This window comes from Austrofundulus limnaeus, unplaced genomic scaffold (genome assembly GCF_001266775.1).
Source record: "Austrofundulus limnaeus strain Quisiro unplaced genomic scaffold, Austrofundulus_limnaeus-1.0 Scaffold191, whole genome shotgun sequence".
Classification (NCBI taxonomy): domain Eukaryota; kingdom Metazoa; phylum Chordata; class Actinopteri; order Cyprinodontiformes; family Rivulidae; genus Austrofundulus; species Austrofundulus limnaeus.
Genome location: NW_013952593.1, coordinates 376,408 through 388,172, shown reverse-complemented (window position 1 = coordinate 388,172; position 11,765 = coordinate 376,408).

Below are 11,765 nucleotides of genomic sequence, written 5' to 3'. Positions count from 1 at the left end.
TAATAATAACCTGATTAATCACTCTGCGGAGACAAGCATCAAAATTAAGAGTTAAAAAATTGGATTAATATTCCAAACAAGATAAGCATCACTGAAGAGAAGCTCCTCAGATGAGTTTCTTTACACACAAATTACAATCATGGCAGCATCTGGTGATCTGTGGTAATTTGTGTGCATATGTGTTTGTGTGTGTGAAAATTACACTTGATTGACATGAGCATCTCTTTGACAGTGTGTACTGGTCTTTTTTGTCCAGCTGTGAACCAGAGTGGAAATTCTCCACAACTCCTGAAGGACTTTTTGGCCGTGAAATTAGTCATACTCATCGATTTGAACAACTTAGTGCAGGTCAAACAGCTGTGTTTTGTCTGTGTGTGTCATTTGAAGCTCGTAGCGCTTGTCGCAAACACCAGCCACAACACTGGAGTCAGTCATGCTACAGTAACCAAGATGAGGAATGAACATGATTAAAATGGGAGTGCTGACTCTGGAAATGGTGACGCAGTGGCACACATCAAGACAACCGGTGTATTAAGGAAAACTAGATGCCACTATTCAAGATGTTCCAATTATTCGTTTTGACAGTTCTCCGCGGGTTTCCTCATTTTTGGGCTCACTTTGCATGCACACTGGAGTCTGTTTCCAGCTGAGATAGTATAAAAAAGGCATGTGTGTTTGGGAATTTCTGAGAATGAGCTATAGGAGACTTCCTGAATTCATCAATTGCACATGTCAGTGGAATACTCTCTCTCTCTCTCTTTGTTGAAATGAGTATAGAAACTTAAATATATAAAGTTTATTAATCTGAATTCTAGAAAAGTAATTCAATGCCTGATAGAAGCTCAGTATGCAATACCAATGTGAGTGGTCAAATGTTTTGTAGAAAAGTCCAAGATTTTTTCAAATTTTATTTGAAGTGTGGCTCTATGGGAAGGTTCTAAACAATTAAAATGCCATTTTTTGTAGATATTTTTTGTATAACCTTAGTTTGAAAATAAAAACAATATTGTTCCGACTTGACAGATGAGCAAACATATACAGTAGCTCCCATAGGGCCATGGCCAAAGTGAATATCTACCATCTTAAAAGAACTTCACAACAAACGCCACATAGAAATGCCTCGAGCCGATAGGCAAACCTGCAAACACTTGTTTCTTGAGGCAACCAGTTCACCACTGTGCTCCCTTGAAATGATCATTTATCACAAATTTATTATTTGATGTAACTAGGGGTGTCTTGTTACCTACCTTTTCTCAAACCGAACACAGGTACAAGTGCATCAATTTGGGTACTCGCCAAAGCTCAGTACCGATACCGAGTACTTACCGAGTTAGAACTTAAACATTATACAGATACTTTTCTTTGATTTCAAACACTGCAAAAACTGTCCATCTAACCAAGTTTTAAAATCTTATATCCAGACAAAAAGTAAGAAAATACCACAAATGCGGACAGCACTAGATATAACACAACTGAGATTTTCCACAAAGTTATTCGGAAATCTTTGGTCACATTGTCATTGGCACTTCAATCCCAAACACTTCATTATCAGCCTATGTTTTTAACAGAAGGCTACATAAATCTCACTGAGTTTAATAKCTGAAACAAACATTGTATTTAACCCTTCATTTTTTCACTTTGTTGGGCACGTACTACACACCATCATTTGAGAAATTGTTATCAGAGCTAAAGAACCAAAGAAATCTGAAGCCCCTATGTTTAAAAGTTTTTGAGCTATAACCATTTTTGGATGTCCACATACCCCTTTTTCAGATAAATTGGGGGTCCAGGGGGTGGGGGGCACTGATTGGTGGGCCTGATGGATAGAGCTTCATCAGAGCTAAACAACAAAAGAAATCTGAAGCTTCTATGTTGAACAGTTTCTGAGTTATAAGCGATTTTGCATGTCCAGACAACCCCACTTTGAAAGGAGCCCCCTCCTCAAATATGGGGTCTATCGTAAAACCATTGGCTAGCGCAGTGTAGGTGGGACTCATCTACAGCCCTGCCAAATTTCATGTTGATCGGTGGAGCCGTTTTTGTGCAAGGTTGACCAAAAATCACTGAAAAAAAACCCAGTACGAAAACAATGTGACTCCCGCTTACGATTCGCGTGCGGGGGTCATAATGATAATAACTTTATTTATAAAGCGCTTTCAAACAAAGTGCTGAACAGTTACAAAAAGATAAAAATCAATATAGAAAAGTTGTAAGAACAAGTAAAACATTGAAAAAAAGATAAAACACAAATGTAAAATTTAAGACACATAGGACAAGGTATGCAGGTGGGTCTTTAGCTTAGCTTTAAAAACTTCCACCAAGCAGGCCAGCCTGAAGTCTTGAGGGAGATCATTCCACAATAAAGGGACACAAAAAAAAGCATGACCTCTGATAGTTTTACGTACAGTATGTCTATGACGTATCAAACTAAAATCCAGTCTTGTGTTGACAGTCTGGCTTTTCCACATTCAGCAAACTTAACAAGAATCTCTGCAGAGTTTCTTGGCGTACAGTTGGCTTCATCAAAATAACGCCCTGAGAGAAACCATTTTGTAGTCACTCCCCCAACAGGGCAAGCTTCTCAAAAATTACAGGTTTCAAAGTCCTGCTTCACACAAATGTCTGGTATTATGGTGATAGCGGTAGATAAACAGGGATGTGGGTGTCGAGATGGAAGATAGGGACGGATGAAGTGGAAGATGCAAAAGAGGCGGGTAACTTTAAACACAACCTTGTTTCCTTTCCACCGAGTCTGAACTGAGAAGACATTGATAGAAAAACAGCTCGTCATTCATTCTGTCCAGTACACTTCTGCGTAGCATCTACACATACACTCCTCTGCATCCAGAGTATAGGCTAAGAAAATGTCCACCCTAACAGTATSATGCTACTGAAATCAGTAGTCAAGCCTGGGGAATGATTTGTGTTATTCACAGAGGACAGCATGAGAGCAGATGCCCTCTTTTGTGTCCTACACCACTGTATTCACCTCTCCATCCTCCTCCGTCTTTCAACATTTTTCTCGTGCCACAGCTGGCATACAAAGCTGATAATGAGATTTTTGTTGATGCCATTCACCTGCACACACAGGCCTCGGTAATTGTTTCGATTGTGCATCCTCAGCAAACTGCCAAGGAAATGCAACAAAGAACCACAGGCCCTGTTMATACCACATTAGACTAAAGGTATAACCAGTAAATATGTCTGAGAAAATGGAAGGGGAATTGTTAAAAAAAAGAAAAAAAAGAGGATGGGAGGATTTCTTGGTGCCAGTTGAAATCTATCAAACAAGCTGACCTCATGTCAGTACCTCCATGTCAAATTGGACAGATGTCTCACTGTCTGGGGGCTTTGTAAAGTCCTGGACTACATGAGTAAGGTTAAAAGCAGATGATACCTGCCTTTTTCCTCAGGCACTTGGCGGCATAAAGGCTCAGTCTCTCTTTYATCACTTGGGAATCTTCTGTCTAATGTACTGAAAATTATTTCTTGTAAGAACAACAACAAATTGTCAATGCTACAATGCAAAGCATAATATGTTAGAATGAACTCAATTAATTATATATATATTTATAATTTACAATTAATGCTGCAGCCTTGGTGTTGCACAGTAGTACATTTAATTGAGCAGGCAGTTTTATTCTCACAAGATCTGTTTCTGTATCCAGGAATATTTCTTTCTTCTCCGAAACACACACAACACATCCCCACCAGGTACTGACAGCTGTAAATTATTTGCACTTCTCTCAGAGTTTGTGTCATCAGATGATTATTGTGTAATGTGCCACTTTCTYTTCTGTCACTCACTCAGACATACGCAAGACCACAACATTGCCATTCATTGCTGGCAAATTGTCACGCTGAGTGCCACTTTATGAACTGACATTTTAACAAACCTACAGTTGTGATGTGGCAAACAGGACACAAAAACCCAATTTAGGGGTGATCTGTTGAGCAGCAAGTATTAAACATCTGAATTTCCATGGTGTTAGAGCATGACTACATCATAAAGAAAATGTAGAAGTCAGGGAAAATGTACTTTTTTGTTCTAATGTGACAGCTGGTAGATGACAATTTTTTTTTATCTTCAGCTCTTGGTTTAACAGACTTCATTTCAAATCTTAAATTTAGCTCAACAATGAGGAAATTTGTGTTTGGTTAATTCATTTCTTTGTCRTAACAATGCTTCTTGAAAAGAAATTTTACACTGTTGGATAACCTGTTTAACCTGCTTGGTGCCACATTAGGAATAACACATTTGTGAGTTTGGCAGTAGAGTTGAATATTTGGGTTGCATTCATTAAAAATTGCCAAATTCTCTCTGTCATGGCCAAATTGTTTTTTTTGTGATGGGTATTTTTATTAGATTGGGTGTTTGAAGTCTGAAAAAAAGATACAATTGCAATTTAACACTATTTATTTAACAAACAGTGGTCTCAGTAGCATATGGAAGAACCATATACAGATACAATAGCCTGACACTTACTTTTCAAGCTGCGTACCAGAGGTATCAAGTAACAAAGTATACTTAGTAGAAATTTTGCTTATTTATACTTCACTGAAAACAAYTTAGCTTACTTTTGACATTTTCACACAATTATCTCTACTTTACACTTTCATTTCAATTACATTTTGGTTAGTTTTCAAGTCAAATGTGTCAAAATTTGCTCTAGAAATGTTTTTTTTTTGTTACAATTTTAACACCAAATCCCTATAATCGATGCCAATTTTCCAATCATTTAAGAGAGCGGCAAATAATTTATACGAATGCTATGCAGGACATCACCAGTGGAGATTGCCAGTAGTAGCAGCCCAATCAGATTAATCTATTCATTGCAATGAACTTTGCAAATGATATTTTTTGTATGTTGTTGGTTTTTGTGATTTTGTTTATTCAGACAAGCCTTTTAGTCTGTTATAATTGTGTATCGTTCAATGCCCATTGCTTTTTTTAAAACTAAATTTTGAAGAATCTTCTTTCTGGCTCTTCACTAGCCTGTGACACATTATGTGGCATCAACTGTTTATTTTTTTCCCTGAGTTCAACAATGTGGAAATGGTTCCATGCTCCACTGAGTCAGAAACTGTTCATCTAGACTGAATATAAATCAAATAAATAAATCTGAATACCGCAGCAGTAGAATGCATACAGTTCGGTCTAAATAAACTATTTCTGGGAATAGTTCAACATAAAAATAATTAAAGAAAAACACTTCTTTAAAAAAATGCATTCAGTATTAATCAGTGTATTTCAAAATTGTGAGCCATATTTAATTTTTACTAGCAGAAGATGAAATATGAAAAGAGATTTAGTGCCCTGCACAGTATGTGCAAATTAATATGCCCTTTAGCAATTTTCACAGCTTGTGAATGCTTTCTGTAGCAGCTCAGGGGCTTTCAGCTTTTGTTTGTGGATTTTTATTTTTTGTTTTCCTATTAAATGCCTGTATTCCTGCACATTTTATTCATTCATTCATTTTTTTTTACTTTCTTGCATTCACTGCCCTTTTGAAGGTTTTCAGTTACTTTAAACAACTTCAGGTCAAAAACAGTGAGGGCAAAACTTTCAGCTGGATTTCCTGAGGTGGATTTATTTTTATTTATTTATCTTACGAATTGTTTGGACATTTTCTTTTGTTTTACTGTTACGCTGTAAATGYTCACATCTTTAGTTTCAGGGCATTTTTGGTGGTAGAGGATGCGGCACTTCCTCCCCCATGCTGTACTTGTTTAAAGACAAGGTTTGTGAGTTTTTCTTGTGGCTGCTGTTTCTGTTGGGTAGTTTCTCTGTTAAATGCTGATGTTGCACTCAGACCTACTGTTTTAGTGCTGCCACTAGGTTCAGGGATAGATATGAAGCATCTTATTGGGGAACTTTACTTGATCTGGTCAGCACTGTTTGAGAGTTTTCCGCTTTGTACCCCTCTGTGCCTGTTGGTAGGCATTGAGTGGCAGCATGGAGGCTCCGAAACGGCTTCGACTACTGCTGTTTGGCTCTGTCTTACACCAGATGAACAGATTTACTTATTTTTTGTTGGAATCATGCTGGCTTTATTTGTTGCCTCCATGCTTTTACTAAACAGTTCAAGGTGACGCTTAGCTAATGCTTAAAAACAAACTCAAATTCTTGTTCCTAGACTAAGAAGCTCACTCTTTTTTAAACAATGGATTCCTTAGAAATGTTTTTCTTCAATATATTTACTAATTTAACAAAGGAAAGTATCAAGAAACTGAACCATCTAATATAAACCTGTATGTAGTACGAGGATCTTTTGCTGAAAATTCTTCTCTGTCTCAGAATAGAGCAGGAAGGACCTAAATTCTGTCACAATGGAGCCAGATTGTGGTTGAATACTAGATTATTTAATGTTCACCCAAGTTAAAAGGTCTGTTTTGTTCTGGCCTGTAGCTGCTGCTGCTGCTGGCGGTGGTGGTGGTGGTGGATTGGGAGGGTGGGTGTTGAACAAACCACCCCCTTTGCCTAAAAATGGTGGTGGTAAAGAAGGATGTGTACTCCGTTTCAATACTTAAGTCTTCAAAGTACTGAGCTTACTGGTCAGATATAGGTCTGTCGAATTATTATTTCAGTCAAAGTACTGGAGTATGTCCTATCAAAAATACTTAAGTACTGAAAGTACTTTAAAAAAATTCAGTTTTTTAAGTGATTTATTTATTTATTAAGCTTTATTTAACCAGGAAAGGGAGGCATGGGCATGAAGGAAGCCTGTTTTGGTCTGTGGAAGAAAACCAGAATACCCAAAGAAAACCCACACAAGCAAGAGGAGAACATACAAACTCCAAAAAGTCAGACCCAGGTCTGAACCCAAGACCTTCTTGTGGTGAAATAGCAGTGCTAACCAGTGAGTCATCATGTGGCCCCATTGATAACTTTTCAGCAAACCATGTATGTACATCAAAATTGCGCTTTTTAACCTAAAACTCTTGAACTATATGAACTTGTGGCCCCCAACAGGACGTTGCCCCTGGAACCAAATGGGGGACCTAAAGACCCTGTCACACTATGATGTTTTAGACAATGAAGATAGAATTAAAAAAAAATCAATTGGAAGCCTCTTTTTGGCATGTACACACTGTAATGCAAACAAACTGATCAAATATGTAAACATTATTATTAATTTGGTAAAAAAATATTTTTCATAAGTTGGCATAAGTTGTCTAAAATGTTATAGTGTGGCCTTAAGCACTCCTCATACCCCCAGCTTAAAATGTCTACGTTTTAAGCACACACACACACAGTCCTGGCTACAGGCCTGTTTTGTTATGTGCCAGCTTCATAAAGAATGTATTTTAAGTCGTATAAATATTTTTGGCACAAAAAGTGGAGCAAGCTGCAGTAGGAATGGAAAATGTCAAGCAAAAGTAATATGGCTGCCCTAAAAGAACTCCAGTCCTGTGCTGCCACTACCCCATCCCAGTTTAATAACGTAGTTATGTTGCAAAACCCAACCCGTTCTCCTTTAGAGAAAAACGTTTAGATCTGACCACCACAGGGACACATTTCTACCCTGCTGTTTGGATCGAAGAAAACTTTGTGTTCTGGTAACTGCTTCGGGTATAATCMTGCCCATGAGGTTGGTCACCATTTTTTCAACAGGAATCTTTGACTTAGGACCCTCCAGCTGCCTTTAGGGCTGTGAGGCCAAAACTCCAGTTTAACTAAAACCTGAAATCAAACAAAAAGGGTTAACTTGTATTTTCACACAGAATAAACAGAWAAAACATCCTGAGAAACATGGTACAAGATCCAAAGAAGTGATGTTTTCTTTGCCATCTCCCAGTTTTACTTTAAGGCCCTCTTCACATGATGATGACCCTGCTTACCTGTTAGCTTGTGGCTGAATTTAGWCAAATGTAGAAAACCTTCTTTAGAACCGGGCTGTCAAACTTATTTTCACTGAGGGCCACATGAGCATTATGGAGAAAGAAAGATGTAATTAACTTTAACATTTGATTGATTGATGATGCCTTTAATTGTCATTGTATGGAGCACAATGAAATTACATTTAAAAACAGAATTTCGTGTTTAACATCGACTAAACGTAAAACCTCATCTCGTTGCTACAGCAGCCTCCGCTACCAAACAACAGCAGAGCTCTACTTGGTGTTTCATGCATGGGAACAGCATTTTATAAACACTGAAAAGTACTGTGTTCAACTGATTAAATGTGAAAGAAATAATCCAGAGTCCAGGGGCGCATGACCCTCTACGAACAATAGAGCTAATCAAGCCTATTAGGYGATGGCCCTCTTTTGCATGTGACTAACCTGTTTGTCCACCATGTGGAGGCAGTGCTTATAAGGCTGAGTTCACCTGAAACTCATCAGACTGAAGAAGTCTCTTGGACGAGAGACGAAACGTTTCACTAAAGAAGAACCCGTCCAGAGGACCTACTTAATATTATTATTTTTTTCTTTTTTAAAAGAGTTTCGGTCACTGTTGTGGTGAGTAGTGACCGTCTTGAGTTCTGGACCCTCCAGGTTTTCCCAGGAAATTCCAAAGTGGAGGGGTGTTCTAAGTTAAAATTTACGACCGCACAACTGGGTCACAGCAAAAGTAGCTGGCAAAAATGCAGTTTAAAAAAGATGTAACATTGCAAATTTCTCTGGCTTCTTTTGAACCCTGTGCACGCCACCTAGTGGTGGGATGACATCATTTCACAGGTAAAATAATCTACATGCATCATAGGACGTTTTTGGTCAATGCCAGCTTGAAAGCAGCACAGGCCTATTTCAAAGACATTAATACATCTTTGACACTCTCACAGGCCAAATAAAATGTCATTTGGCCCACAGGCCTTGAGTTTGAATCATGACACTGCTACATTCTTGTCCGTCCATCCATCTGTCCGTTTTCTGCTGCTTATCCGGAATCGGGTCGTGGGGCCAGCAGCCTAAGCACCCTCTTGTCAGGTCACAAATTTTCTTTCTTTAACTGGCGAACAAATCAACAAACCTAGGGCTGCTTAAAATACCTGTTGTCATTGAACGGTCTGTAAATTTTATTCTGAGTTATTGATCATAAACACAATTAYTCTTTAAATCCACCCTGTTGGTTTTGGTGAACCAGCTAATCCAAAGTGGTCTTGTAATAGGGGCCCAAGAGTGTCTCGTCTCCAACTCAAGGTTCCGACAGAAATAGAAAAATAAATAAAGAGCAAAAGGTTTCACTTTAAACGCAGTTGTAAATGAAGCAACAACAAGCTGCTGTGAGAYGGTTTGTATGCATGTCGTCATGGTAACACCATTTGCTAATCTAATGCAAAAGACACCACATTAAATGGCATTAATGAGAGGGGACTCTTGTAAGACGCTGAGAGCATTGAGAATGGAGAGGATGACAGCAGCACAGGATGTGCTTTTTCAGTGGACTAGGCAATATGAAACGTTGATGACGATGACACACAACTCTCTTTTTTTAGCWGAAAGAGTGAAAATTCAGCACCATATGCCGCTGCATTTTAATACGGGAGCGGGGTATAAAATAGTCCTATGAAATGTGCTGACAGTAATTGCTTTTAAATCGGATTTTATTTCAGCATCTACCCATATACCTTATTAGTTTTGTGGTTAGGGATGAGCAAAAACCACTAATGGGACTGAATCAACAAAATATTACATCCACTTTTTGTCAACAATCGGATTGCGAGAAAACCATGCAAATAAAGTTAAAGTGACACGGGGAGCATTAAATAAACTATTACGCTCGAAAGTCCCTTATTGTTATGGATTTTTCTGTATGAATTTGTGTTTGCAATTTCAACAAACAATGTGGATTTCCTTAGTGATTTACTGGAGCAACATCCTTAATCGATGCATTGCTGCCTCCTGGTTATTTTTCACTGGCTGAGGAAACCATCCTGTTTAGCTGTGTAATTAGATTAAAGTTGACAAAATTATTTAAAAAAACATAAAACATTAATGTGTTTTTTTAGGGCTGTGATAAAAATACTTTAAAACCTCACAATTACTAATATAATTTATATTGATTCGTCCTGTTATTCTGTAGAGTTTCATTTATATGCATAACACCATACATGGCAAAGTTTTAAACAAAGACCKTGTGTGATCTGTTAGTGCTTGAGAAATCTGATGTGGATAAGTCTCAGCTACTACCATACCAAGCTGTAATATTATATCTATAAAGTTGACTGAGTTATAGCAATTTCTGTGTTTGCTACTAGTCCAAATAGCCATCCTAAGTTAACCAGTTGTAYATGTGCATCAAATGATTMTTTTCTCAGAGTTTTATTAAAATCGATTCAGTGGCTTATGTGAGATTTTGCTAACAGACAAACAAGGTAGACTCCAACAGCTAATGCCACAGTTTTAAACTAAGCACCTAAGAAAACTATTAGTGCTGGTAATATGTGATGGGAATAACTCTCGGTCACTACTACGCTAAATTTTAGCTCAATGCATGTAAAACTAATTTAGCTATGGCCATTTTTGTGTTTGCTAAATTAGCTTAGCTAAAAAAAAGTTGATAAAGAAACTAAGAAACGAACATTCAGTTCAACTTTCCACTGAAGTGGCTTTAAGAAAAGGTTAGCTGCGGCAGCGGTCTTGAATTTGTTCGGCTCCAACTATTRATCAGCTGCAGAGGAATATTCAGTGATTCGTTTTGAATAATTTGGTGAAGGTCTATCTGGTGGTTWATGAGATATTTTGTGAACAGACAAACAGGGTCAATTCAAACAGCTAATGCCACAGTTTCAAACTAAGCACTTGAGCAACCTGTTAGTGCTGGCAATATGTGATGGGGATAACTCTTTGCTACTGTCCTGCTAAATTTTAGCTCAATACATAAAAAACTAATTTAGTCATGGCCATTTTTGTGTTTGATCAATTAGTTTAGCTGTGGCAGCCATCTTGATTTTGTTTGACTCCAACAATGAATCAGCTATAGATGCATGTTCAGCGATTCCTTGTGGAGAGTTTTGTTAAAATTCATCTGATGGTTCACAAGATATTTTACTAACAGACAAACAAATACAAAGAGACAGGCACTCACATGATTGCCCTCCATTCTTGGTGGAAGGCRATAAATATGCACAGTAAATGTCAGTAAAAGTTGCTGTTTATAGGTCATAGGTCACCCATATGTGCAGCACAAAGAGATCCAAACGATGCTGTCTCTGTAGATTTATGTCTAGCTGTCCTGCTTACAGGTGATACTSTGTGTTGGTGAATAAGCCTTTGTAGTACAAAGGCAATGCTAATAAAGAAATCACTGTAGAATATAGACAAAAAATGTGAGAGAGGAAGAAGAAAAAAAACACACCTTAAGGCTCAGCTTTGGATGTCACAACCGACGGCTGATTTGTATTCAGCGAATCCCACCGTCACTCATTCAAACGAGCTCGAGCGCCGGCGTTTCTTCAGCGAACAAAAATACCCATTGCTCACGCTTTGCTCTTGGGTTTTCAGACTAAAAACAGGAAGAGCACAAGAAAAAAAAGATGCTTAATGTCAAATTTCACACAAGTTGCTCTTGAAGCGGCGCAATGAATCATGTATGACGGCGCTGCCCCAAAACTTTTTCTTTGTGCATCCAAAGGTGCCTCTTTTATACTCCTGCCCAACACGTGGCCRGGTTTCCACCTTTACAGGCTTAAAGCCCGATCATATCAGCTAGACTGCTTTGTGCAAGACACTACATGCATAAAATGATTAAAAAAATAAACAGAAAAATATTATCTAACATTTACTTTGCAAAAGGTTAATTTTTAATCTAAGTCATTTTT